Below are 12,177 nucleotides of genomic sequence, written 5' to 3' on the forward strand. Positions count from 1 at the left end.
ATAAAAAACAACTTCAAAATAAAAGCAATGCAGCTTTAGTCCATGCATGAGGTAAAGTTAGAAAATATGTTTATTTTGTAATTTCCAATTAGCCTTACACGGGCCGGTCAGAGTCAACCAAAGGGCCGTATGTGGCCCGGGGGCCGTACGATGCCCAGGTCTGCCTTAGACAGTATTCCTCCGAGACTACTGAAAGACGTTTTTACTACAATTGGGTCATATATTTTAACTTTGATAAATATCTCTCTCACCTCAGGCTGCGTTCCAACCTTTTTTAAACACGCTGTAGTGCAGCCTCTTATCAAAAAACAGAACCTTGATCATTCTGTTCTCTCCAACTTTAGACCTATTTCTAAGCTGCCCTTCCTGTCTAAGGTCCTAGACAAAGTGGTGTTAGCGCAACTGCAGTCGCACCTTGTTTTAAACTGCATATCAGAGAAGTTTCAGTCTGGTTTTAAATCACACCACAGTACAGAAACTGCTCTCCTAATGCTGCGTTCACACCGGACGCGATGCGATGTTTGGGGGCGGCGCGATTACATGTAAAGTCAATGCAGAGACGCGGACAGACGCGAATTCGCTCCGACGGCGCGCATGAAGCGGTGGACGCGGCGCGAATCACGCGATTGAGGCGATTGAACTGTGCCGTGTCAAACGCGAGAGTTCCATTTTTTGTCAAATTCACATGACGCGTTCTCGCGGAAGCCAATCAGCGGTGAGGATCTCAGCCTGCCGTCACTGACGTTCAACCACACAACATCAGCCATTAGCTGTTAGCATTTAGCACACAGAGCTCACAGCTCCTCATATCTGTTCAGAAACTGGACAAAAGTTAAACAAGTACAAACCACAGACTGTCTGTGTCATGGCGAATACAGTCGCTGGTTTATTTATGTCTGTAGACCGTTGATATAAGTGTGGAATGAGCATATACAACGTTAGCTTAGCCTGGTCGACCCGATCTTCATTCAGAAAACAAGCATTTTAAAAGGTTTTTCGCCTGCCGTCTTGTCTGCAGACGTGTCAAGCATTAATTCATGGTTTTTACTAACCGGTATCAGTATGTTGTTACTTCGGCATCATTTAGAAACGTGTATTACAATTTAATCACGATAAAATATGTTCATGTTGTTGTAGCTCCCGAGCCAGCGCGTCTTGTTTGAATGATGCGAGTAAACACAGCTGGCAGCCGCGGTGAAACTCGAACGTTTAGAGCGATGCGATAGGAGCGATTAGAGCGAAACGAATATTCGCATCGCATCCGGTGTGAACGCAGCATAAGAGTTTTGAATGATCTTCTTTTAACTGCTGATTCTGGGAATTCTGCTGTGCTTGTGCTTTTAGGTTTGTCTGCTGCTTTTGACACCATTGACCACCAAATTATTTTATCACGCCTTGAACTGTGTGTTGGAATTAAAGGTAATGTCCTAAAATGGTTTCAATCCTATCTGTCAGAAAGGACCTTTTCTGTGCATCTTGGCCAGTATTCTTCAGCTGCAGCCCCACTAGCATATGGGGTCCCTCAAGGTTCTATCATAGGCCCCATTTTGTTCAGTCTGTATTTACTACCTCTGGGGTCAATTTTTAAAAAGCATAACATTTCTTACCATTGCTTTGCAGATGATCTGCAGGTATACCTGCCTATAAAAGCAAATAAGGAATCTAGGATTGCCTTGCTTAGCTGTCTGAAAGACATAAAATCATGGATGGAAATCAACTTCTTGACTCTCAACGAAAACAAGACAGAGATTATAATATTTGGACAGTCTGAACTCCTGGATGGCTTTAATAGTGTACTCGGCCCCTTAGCCTCCTACAGCCGTCCCTCTGTCAGAAATCTTGGAGTAATCTTTGACAACTGTTTTAAATTCGACAAACAAATAAGCTCAGTTGTCAAGACAAGCTTCTTCCAGCTGCGGCTTCTGGGGAAGGTAAAGGCCTATCTTCCTAGTAAGGAATTTGAACAGCTAATCCACCTATTTATAACGTCTCGTTTAGACTATTGTAACTCCCTGTATATTGGTGTTGATAAGTGTTTGATCCGTCACCTGCAGCTGGTCCAAAATGCGGCTGCACGCCTTCTTACTGGGAAGAGACGTTATGACCACATCACACCCGTTTTGGCAGACCTTCATTGGCTTCCTGTCAGTTACAGGATCCAGTTCAAGTACTTACTTGTTGTTTTTAAATCATTGCATGGACTGGCACCACATTACCTGTCTGAGTTGTTGCACCGCCATGCTCCAGCTAGAGCAGGGGTGTCAAACTCAATTTCATCACGGGCCACATCAGCATTATGGTTGCACTCAAAGGGCCGGTTGTAACTTTAAGACTATATAAATAGATATATATAAATATTGAATATAATAATGTATTATATTAAATTATTGCCTCTGCATTGGATTATTATCGGATAGGGTAATAACTTCATAATTAACTACGTCTGAAAGCAGAAGTCTAGGGCAAGTAATTGCAAGTCTCTTCAGTAAGAATGTCACAATATGATTTTAAAAGAAAAGCCACATTCTGGAAAAACAAAAAAAAATAAGTGACATTTTGAAAAAAAAATCTATTTATGAGAAAAAGGCTAATTTTAAGGAAAAAGGCATATTTTGACAAAAGTCAAATTCTGAGAAAAAATGCATACTGTATGTTGAAGAAAAAAAGTCAAATTCTGAGAAAGTCAAATTTGAGATGCATTGTGGGACATGTCGTTTATGGGCAACGTGCTTCTGTAAAGTAGCATGTAACCGTATAATAAACATATTATATTCTTTGCAAGCTCTTGTGGGGCCACATAAAATGAAGTCGCGGGCCGGATTTGGCCCCCGGGCCTTGAGTTTGACACCCCTGAGCTAGAGCATTGCGATCAGCTCAGCAAAATATGTTGGTGGTTCCTCGGTGCAGGAAAAAAACCCGAGGTGACAGGGCTTTCAGTGTTGCAGCTCCCAGACTGTGGAACAGCCTCCCAGTACATATCCGGACTGCTGAGTCTATTGAACTTTTTAAATCTCAGCTAAAAACTCACCTCTTTGCACTGGCTTTTAATACTAGTTGAACATTACATTTTTACATTGTATGTGTTTTTTTTAATATGTTTTTAGTTATTGTGCTTTTTATCATGTTTTTAATTATTGTTTTATTATTGTACTCCCATTGTGTTATTTAATATTTATTGCCTGTACAGCACTTTGGTCAACTGAAGGTTGTTTTAAATGTGCTATATAAATAAATAAAGATTGAGATTGAGATTAAACCATTCTGGTTGGTTGGGAACCCTCATCCCGTGTGATGTATCCGGTTTGAGACCCCTCTGATTGGCCACTGTAAATGCCACTCGTCATCTCTCTCAACAGCGCTCTTATTATTGTTGTGAGACTCCCGCAGGCATGGCGGACAGAGCGAAGCGATCGAAGGTCTGGGTGCACTTTAAAAAATGTAGTGGCGATAGCGCAAGGTGCAATCTATGTACTCAATTAGTTGCTTGTAAAGGGGGTAACACAAGCAACTTAATGAAGCATTTGCAAACGAGACACTCATTGAATCTAAAACGGTGCAGCGTATTTGACAGCCTAAACAATGTGGCTGCTAGCGATACTGCTAGTGCTAATAGTGCTAGCAGTAGCACGCTAACAACGTCCTCCTCAGTGCAACCTGATACGATTTGCGGGACAAATGCGGCTGCCTCGACTTCGACAAGTGAAGGTAACATTTGTTTTTGTTAATAACTCTGAGACATCAAGCAACTTCTAATGTATGTTCCTAAATAATCCCATAGACAACGTCAGTCAAGCGGCAGCGACAGCATCCACACAGGATAACGTTAGGAGAAGTCAGACAGCGATGGCCTCTCCATTCTCTATAGCTAAACGAGGGACAATGACACAGGATCAGAAAGCAACATGTCATAGGGCTCTCGAAAAGTATATTGTGAAGGATATGCAGACCTTCAGTACAGTGGAGTCCAGTTGGTTTAGGTACGTTTGGTACCCGGTAGCTGGTTTAGCATAAATCGATATCTAATTGTTAGGTAAGTTAGCCCTAGTTTTGACTTGCCCAACGTTTGCTTCTGTGTTGAATATAGGCAGACTACGACGTTGTGAGCATTCTTGCACTCTGTTACTTCTTCTTAAATTGGATGTTCTGAAAAAAATGCCTCTTTTCATCCTCTGTCTGAGGGAAAACCCCAAAAAGCATGATAGGGTACGTGAGCCAGGCCCCTTTAAGTTATTTTATTTATTTTTGTCTGCTTCTAAGAAGCTAATGTATAAGTTATACAGTTATTTCTGCAAGAAAATTACAATAAAATGACTGTTTAATCTTCACATCTTGTAATCATGTCTATAATTTTGAGCACCAAATTATTGAAAAGTATCGATAAGAGTATCGAAAAATACCGATACCGATAAGCAGTACCGGTATCGGTATCGGTATCGGTATCGGTATCGATAAAATCCTAACGATACCCATCCCTACACTTCAGTCTCTGTTTGAACAAACATCACATGAAAAGTAGTTGCAAGTCAACTTGTGTCAAATCAGGTCAGAAGAGATTAGTTTTGTTCTATTAAAATTGTTTGAACTGAAACATGTTGGTTTTAAAAAAGCTGACTTTTCTGAACGAAGCAGAACAGATCACTTTTGAGTGTTAAATATGGTTTGAGTGGTAGGAATAAGAATCCAACATTATTGCTTTGTAAATGTTGATTTGATGCAGCACAATGTTAATGTTATTTAGGAGAGAGGAATCATGCTTGCCACACATAGCAGCATGCAATATGTAAATGCATGTAAATTATGCATGAGTCATGCTACAGTACCACCTGTTGGAGAGGAAAATGCTATTAATAATTCCTCCACAAATCGTCTCATCTTTAATAACTGTCCATATAAGTTCTTACATTACACAGCATGCAATGTATCAGATCTATTCTGAATGATATCATTTAAATGATATAATTTACTTTACACAGTGCAATGTGAAGTAAAATGTTGTTATGCCTCGCTCCAGAACAAATCTAACAAACATAAACATAAATAAAGATATCCAACAAATACAATGGTAAATTACAAATAACATGGTGTGTTGTGTTCAATAACTTTCAAACAAAGAAACTATTATTTTTACTTCTAATATTCAATATGATACAAAGTATATCGTATTACGTGTTACGTGTATTAATGTGCAACCGTTTTAGCTTATTCATTTCAAGAAAGGAATTATTCTTATCCCCGCTCCTTCTGCCGCCGATCAGGACATCCGCTGAGAGGAGCTCTTCAGAGGCTCTGATGCAGCAAAAGAAGGACAACAGTCGGTAAGAAAATAACAACGGGCAATGTTCTCAGCGCTGTGTGAGGTTCTGTACACTGTCACATGCGTGCCATAACACCCCAATTTCAGTGCATTGAAAAAAAGTCATTAATAAAGAGTCAATAAAATATGTGTTTCTAAACTTGTAAATCACAAAAAGCAAGAGAGTCTCTTAATCGTACAGTCATAAAGGAGCCCAAATGTGCACAATACATCATTTTTCATTCGAAACGTTTACTCCCTCGGCCCTGTGGTGTTCACATATGTGTGAGCGCCAGTAAACCCGATGGATGATTTGAGAAGAAGCTTTTGCCCAACCCCTAGTGAACCCATACACATGTAGGTCCATACTTATAGATTCAGAAAAACTAAAAAGAATGTCAGATAATCATTTCTTTACATTTAGAACTGAATTAAACTTCAGTTCATCAACCGAAAAGCTGTACCTGACGCCTGGATGGCTCAAAGACATGAACACACATCAACCATTTATATGATTATGTTGACCAATACTATATTAGGACAAAATCACCTTCTGTCCACAGACATTGCAAAGTACTCAAACCTTCTTTAAGTATTTTCTGCCACAGCAGGTCTCTGCGCCAGAACATCTATGACACAAACAGACTCACAAGCTGAAAGACCACTTAGAATCCAGAGCTTGGAAATTCTTAATAAAGTTCAGGTTCTCTGTAAGGTGTGCACAACAATAGAAGCTAATTGTGGAGAGAAAGTCAGAGGACAAGGTGTTCAAAGGAGGACAAAGACCAGGAAGGGAGGCAGAAGACAAGGAGGAACAGGAGAAGGAAGAGGACACAGAGCACAAGAGTTGTGAAGAAGGCAAGTCAGAAGTAGCAGCATTGTCACCTTTATATATACAGTCTATGATTGTCACAAATAAGATCTGATCCACCAGGTGGAGATGAAATGAAGAACAGGTAAGAGCCTACCATATATTTCAGTATTTCATAAGGAGATCAGTGTTTCCCCTAGGTTTTACTGCCTTGGCAGGGTGCTGCCCGAAAAAATGTTTTGAATTTCTTTCTTTTTTTATCCTCTGGAGCAGAGAGGAGCTGTGGATTATTGTTATTGTTATCGTACAGTAACAAAGTATTTGTACATTACAAAGTAATAAAGTACAGTGTTACACTGTACTGTATTACTTTTATTCAAACTGTATTCCCTTCTTATCATGTAGCCTACACTTCTTCCTTTCATTGATACATTTAAATCACCTGACTACAGCATATAACATACCTGCTGCAACCCTGTGCTGCTTCTCTCTGCCTCATCCTCTATTGCTGGAGGCAGCTCCACCTCATCTGATCTCTGATATGAAAGCAATCGTGTTATGATCATATTGAGCTATTGGTGTGAGTCTAACATTAAACAAGCAGTCTGCTTGTCATACATTGCTGACCATACATTTTAAGAGGCAATTTGTTGAGTCACTGCCGCTAAATGCCGGTAGCATCAAGCTAGCAAATCCTGCATTAGCCTCACATCAACAGGTGCAAGAACACCCAATTATCCTGAGCTAATTTACTGAATAAACCAACTCACATCTCCTGTCTTTTTTTTCACCCAACTCATTAGACTATTCTTCTGCTGGCGTTTCATTGTTGTTTTCTGTCAAATCCAATACTGTAGTTCAAAACCGCGGTACCTGCTCACCATCTGTGAGCTATTTTTAGAATGCGCACGCTATGTTCGTTGTCGCATTCGCGCGCGTCCACCTGGGCAGGCTGTGTGTGTCCTTCTCCGTGACGATAACGGCTTGACGTTAAAAAATAATACTAAACGAATTTGAAACTGGGGGGGGGGGACACAAACGGGCAGACAGCAGACCTCGGGGCAATAATGCAGATTTGTTTGACTTTTTTACACTTTGTTGTTCTCCTCCTTTCCTCCGCTCTTGTCTCTGATTGTGAGTGTGTGCATTCGTGTGTGTGTGTGTGTGGGGGGGGGGGGGGGGGGGGGAGCGGAGCCCCGCCCTTCAGAAACAGCGGAAGGAGAATGTGAATACGCAAAGCAGTGGACACTGAAACATGCACATGCATTGGATAAATAACCAGGGGCGGCGCCAGGGGGTAGCTTGTAGTTGCTATAGCAACTACAACAATTGGCCTAGCAACGGCTTAGCAACCCCATTGTTTTGTTATGAAATGTTTGTATCTATATATATTTATACACATTCTCGCGAGATCTTTCAGGGGTCGTTGTAAGTTAAAGCGCGAACTGTTACTTGGCTAATTCTCAGTATGTGAAGTGAACACGGATCGAAAATGGAAACATTTCTCACTTCACTAGCAAGAACTTGCTAGTGAAGTGAGAAATGTACGTTTATTGAAGTAACATGTGAAGGATATGAGGGGGGTGAAGAGATGATCTGGGAGGACGAGCTATGGTCCGTGCAGTGGGAGACTCAGAGTGGGGGTTCCGTCTCCGGCATGATCTGCGTGGGCTGATTACGGTCCCCCAGACGATACCTGGAGTTTAATGTTAGTATACGCAGTATATAGATATGCACCGTTTAGATATAAATGGTGATGGGCAGAGGATGTTGGGATGAAGGGATGGAGGGATGAGGGATGAGGGATGGAGGGAGTAGGGATGAGGGATGTAGGGATGAGGGATGAGGGATGTAGGGATGAGGGATGAGGGATGAGAGATGAGAGATGAGGGATGTAGGGATGTAGGGATGAGGGATGAGAGATGAGGGATGTAGGGATGTAGGGATGAGAGATGAGGGATGTAGGGATGAGGGATGAAGGGATGAAGGGATGTTGAGGGGAGGGAGGGATGGATGTATCGCTCTGTGTGAGTCGGAAGGGGAACTGTATGGGTAGAAGGGTGAGGGAGGGTGGGTTGAAAGATGAGACAAGCGGTTGCCGGAAGCTTTTGCCGGATATAAATAGGGGTGGCCGTGGTTTGAGGCGGAGTTTTAGGCGTGGCCATGCTCCTGAACCTATGTTAACATTTTAACCTCATTTCACTAGCAAGAACCACGCCACAACAGTGTGATGTTTGTACGTTTATTGAAGTAACATGTGAAGGATATGAGGGGGGTGAAGAGATGATCTGGGAGGACGAGCTATGGTCCGTGCAGTGGGAGACTCAGAGTGGGGGTTCCGTCTCCGGCATGATCTGCGTGGGCTGATTACGGTCCCCCAAAAGAGTTGGATTAAAAGCAGCTGACTTAAGCGTGTGCATGTCAGACGTCGTTTAGATTGTTGCGGATGTAAGCGTGGTACGCTTGGGATGACGAGCGGCCGAGGGCCTAGGTGGTTGGATAAGAGATGCCTGGTCTAGCTGCTGTGGACGCTGCGCCGATGCGGGAGAAATGGCTCTAATTCTGAGAGTGCCCCCAAAATGTGCGGGATGTTCTGAAAGTGTTTCTGGACCAGAAACGTGTGGCTTGAAGGTAACGTGCCCGGAACGAGTGACTACATCTTCACCTCTAAATCCAACTAAACATTACCTTTGAGGAGTTAGAATGATGCACACGCGGTTTGCCCAGAACCGGGCCTCCGTTACGCTCGAAGGGAAAAATACGTTTATGCCATAAATGTTAGGTTGGGTCTGCTCACTGCGAGGGTCAGAGAGAGAGAGACCGGAGCGTCTGCTCGCTGCGAGGGTCGGAGAGAGAGAGACCGGAGCGTCTGCTCGCTGCGAGGGTCGGAGAGGGAGGGACCGGAGCGTCTGCTCACTGCGAGGGTCGGAGGGGGGGAGACCGGAGCGTCTGCTCACTGCGAGGGTCAGAGATAGAGACCGGGGCGTCTGCTCACTGCGAGGGTCAGAGGGAGAGAGACCGGAGCGTCTGCTCGCTGCGAGGGTCGGAGAGAGAGAGACCGAAGCGTCTGCTCGCTGCGAGGGTCGGAGAGAGAGAGACCGGAGCGTCTGCTCACGGCGAGGGTCAGAGAGAGAGAGACCGGAGCGTCTGCTCACTGCGAGGGTCAGAGGGAGAGAGACCGGAGCGTCTGCTCACGGCGAGGGTCGGAGAGAGAGAGACCGGAGCGTGAGCTCACTGCGAGGGTCAGAGGGAGAGAGACCGGAGCGTCTGCTCACTGCGAGGGTCAGAGGGAGAGAGACCGGAGCGTCTGCTCGCTGCGAGGGTCAGAGAGGGAGGGACCGGAGCGTCTGCTCACTGCGAGGGTCGGAGGGAGAGAGACCGGAGCGTCTGCTCACGGCGAGGGTCAGAGATAGAGACCGGAGCGTCTGCTCACTGCGAGGGTCAGAGGGAGAGAGACCGGAGCGTCTGCTCGCTGCGAGGGTCGGAGAGAGAGAGACCGGAGCGTCTGCTCGCTGCGAGGGTCGGAGAGAGAGAGGACCGGAGCGTCTGCTCGCTGCGAGGGTCAGAGAGGGAGAGACCGGAGCGTCTGCTCGCTGCGAGGGTCGGAGAGAGAGAGACCGGAGCGTTTGCTCGCTGCGAGGGTCGGAGAGAGAGAGACCGGAGCGTCTGCTCGCTGCGAGGGTCGGAGAGAGAGAGACCGGAGCGTCTGCTCGCTGCGAGGGTCAGAGAGGGAGAGACCGGAGCGTCTGCTCGCTGCGAGGGTCAGAGAGGGAGAGACCGGAGAGCGTCTGCTCGCTGCGAGGGTCAGAGAGGGAGGGACCGGAGCGTCTGCTCGCTGCGAGGGTCAGAGAGGGAGGGAGCGTCTGCTCGCTGCGAGGGTCAGAGAGGGAGGGACCGGAGCGTCTGCTCGCTGCGAGGGTCAGAGAGAGAGAGACCGGAGCGTCTGCTCGCTGCGAGGGTCGGAGAGAGAGAGACCGGAGCGTCTGCTCGCTGCGAGGGTCGGAGAGAGAGAGACCGGAGCGTCTGCTCGCTGCGAGGGTCAGAGAGGGAGGGACCGGAGCGTCTGCTCGCTGCGAGGGTCAGAGAGGGAGAGACCGGAGCGTCTGCTCGCTGCGAGGGTCAGAGAGGGAGAGACCGGAGCGTCTGCTCGCTGCGAGGGTCAGAGAGGGAGAGACCGGAGCGTCTGCTCGCTGCGAGGGTCAGAGAGGGAGAGACCGGAGCGTCTGCTCGCTGCGAGGGTCAGAGAGGGAGGACCGGAGCGTCTGCTCACTGCGAGGGTCAGAGAGAGAGAGACCGGAGCGTCTGCTCGCTGCGAGGGTCAGAGAGGGAGAGACCGGAGCGTCTGCTCGCTGCGAGGGTCAGAGAGGGAGGGACCAGAGCGTCTGCTCACTGCGAGGGTCAGAGAGAGAGAGACCGGAGCGTCTGCTCACTGCGAGGGTCAGAGAGAGCTGTGGCTAGGGTGTAGCTGGTTGCACAGGGAGGAAAAACATTGGTGTTGGGGGAAAGGGATGGGGTAGGGATGGGGGGGGGGGGGAGGGGGAAAAGATAGACCAGTTGGAAAGGAAGGTACTGGGTAAGAGTCGGCTGATGGGTTAGCATGTAGCATGGCCCTTGTTTGAACCGTGACGACGCGCAGCGTGAATCACGGTCCTGCCTGCTGCTAAAGGAGGAAGGTAAGCAGAAGCTGGGTAGCTGTGGACTGCTGAAGGTAGAGAAGAAGAAGGGATGGAGGGATGAAGGGATGTATGTGCAAGGGGATTTTGTGAAGCCTGTGAGCATAGGGATGAGAGAAAGGTTGACATGAGCTGCGACATGTCAGACACAGAGAGAGCAGGCACAGACGGCAATACGACCTGGCCCCCGCCAGGGGGTGCTGGTGAGTCGGGCTGTGTCCGTGGAGGAGGACGGAGGCCTGTGACGTCACGACCCGTGGTGCGCGCGCGCGGTGGTTGACTCTGGGGCGGGAAGAGCTGTGTGTGTTGTTGTTGTTCTTGCCGTTGTGCTGCTGTAGGCTTTGTAGAGGTTGAACAGTCTAGCCTTGTTGTCATTTCGGTGAAAGTGGATGCCGTTTTCAGGAAACGTTGAAGTTGAATGACTGTCCACCTCCGTAGTTCGGGCTCCGTAGTTCGGGCTCCGTTTCGGAGCGCGGCTCCGTCCGAGAGGCGTGTCGAGTGCGCCGCTGCGAGTGGCCGGGGGCTGCGAGTGGCCGGGGGCTGCGAGATTGGAGCTGGCTGTGCCTGTTGCGGCCCGGCTGTTTGCCCTCGCTGGCGGAGTAGACGAAGCCTGGGACCTGTCTGGAGTTGGAGGTATCTCGTTGGGGGAGCTTAAGTGGGAGCGGTGGCGGCTGGTGTGTGGGACACTGATTGCCGAGCGCACGCGGCTCCGTTCAGATGCTTGGCTTGGATCCGTCTGCTGACCCGAGGATGGCGGGTAGCCGATGTCGAAGAGATCTTCATCTGACTCCGGCGAGTTGATCAGTAATTCGGGATCCATGGTGAGTAGAATTTCTCGTGGTAGCGTTTGCTTGTGTTGAACCGTGACGACGCGCAGCGTGAATCACGGTCTGCCTGTCAGTCTTTGAAAGATGAGACAAGCGGTTGCCTGAAGCTTTTGCCGGATATAAATAGGGGTGGTCGTGGTTTGAGGCGGAGTTTTAGGCGTGGCCATGCTCCTGAACCTATGTTAACATTTTAACCTCATAAGTCAGCGTAAACGACCACGATCTCAAACGGAGCCGGTCCAGCCGGACAACCCTGCTATCCACAAGGATCCAGATGTTCATTCTAATGAAAACCGGGAGGATTGGGACCACGAAGAACAGGTGCCCCCGCCAACTGACCTGCTGCACCCGCAGCAGCAGGACCAGCTAGCTGCTACCGCGAGCTGCAGTGGAACTAGTGGAACTAGCGTTGCTCCCCTCCACACCGTAATTGACATCAGCCAGTCAGCCTGTGATGGACCAAGACGTCCTATGCTTAGAAAATACCCGACCAAGAAGTACAGACTGCAAATGCGGTCATTCAATCGCCGATGGTACGAGCAATATACTTGGCTCGAGTACTCAGTGACTATG

The sequence above is a fragment of the Trematomus bernacchii genome, unplaced genomic scaffold (genome assembly GCF_902827165.1).
Source record: "Trematomus bernacchii unplaced genomic scaffold, fTreBer1.1, whole genome shotgun sequence".
NCBI classification, from domain to species: domain Eukaryota; kingdom Metazoa; phylum Chordata; class Actinopteri; order Perciformes; family Nototheniidae; genus Trematomus; species Trematomus bernacchii.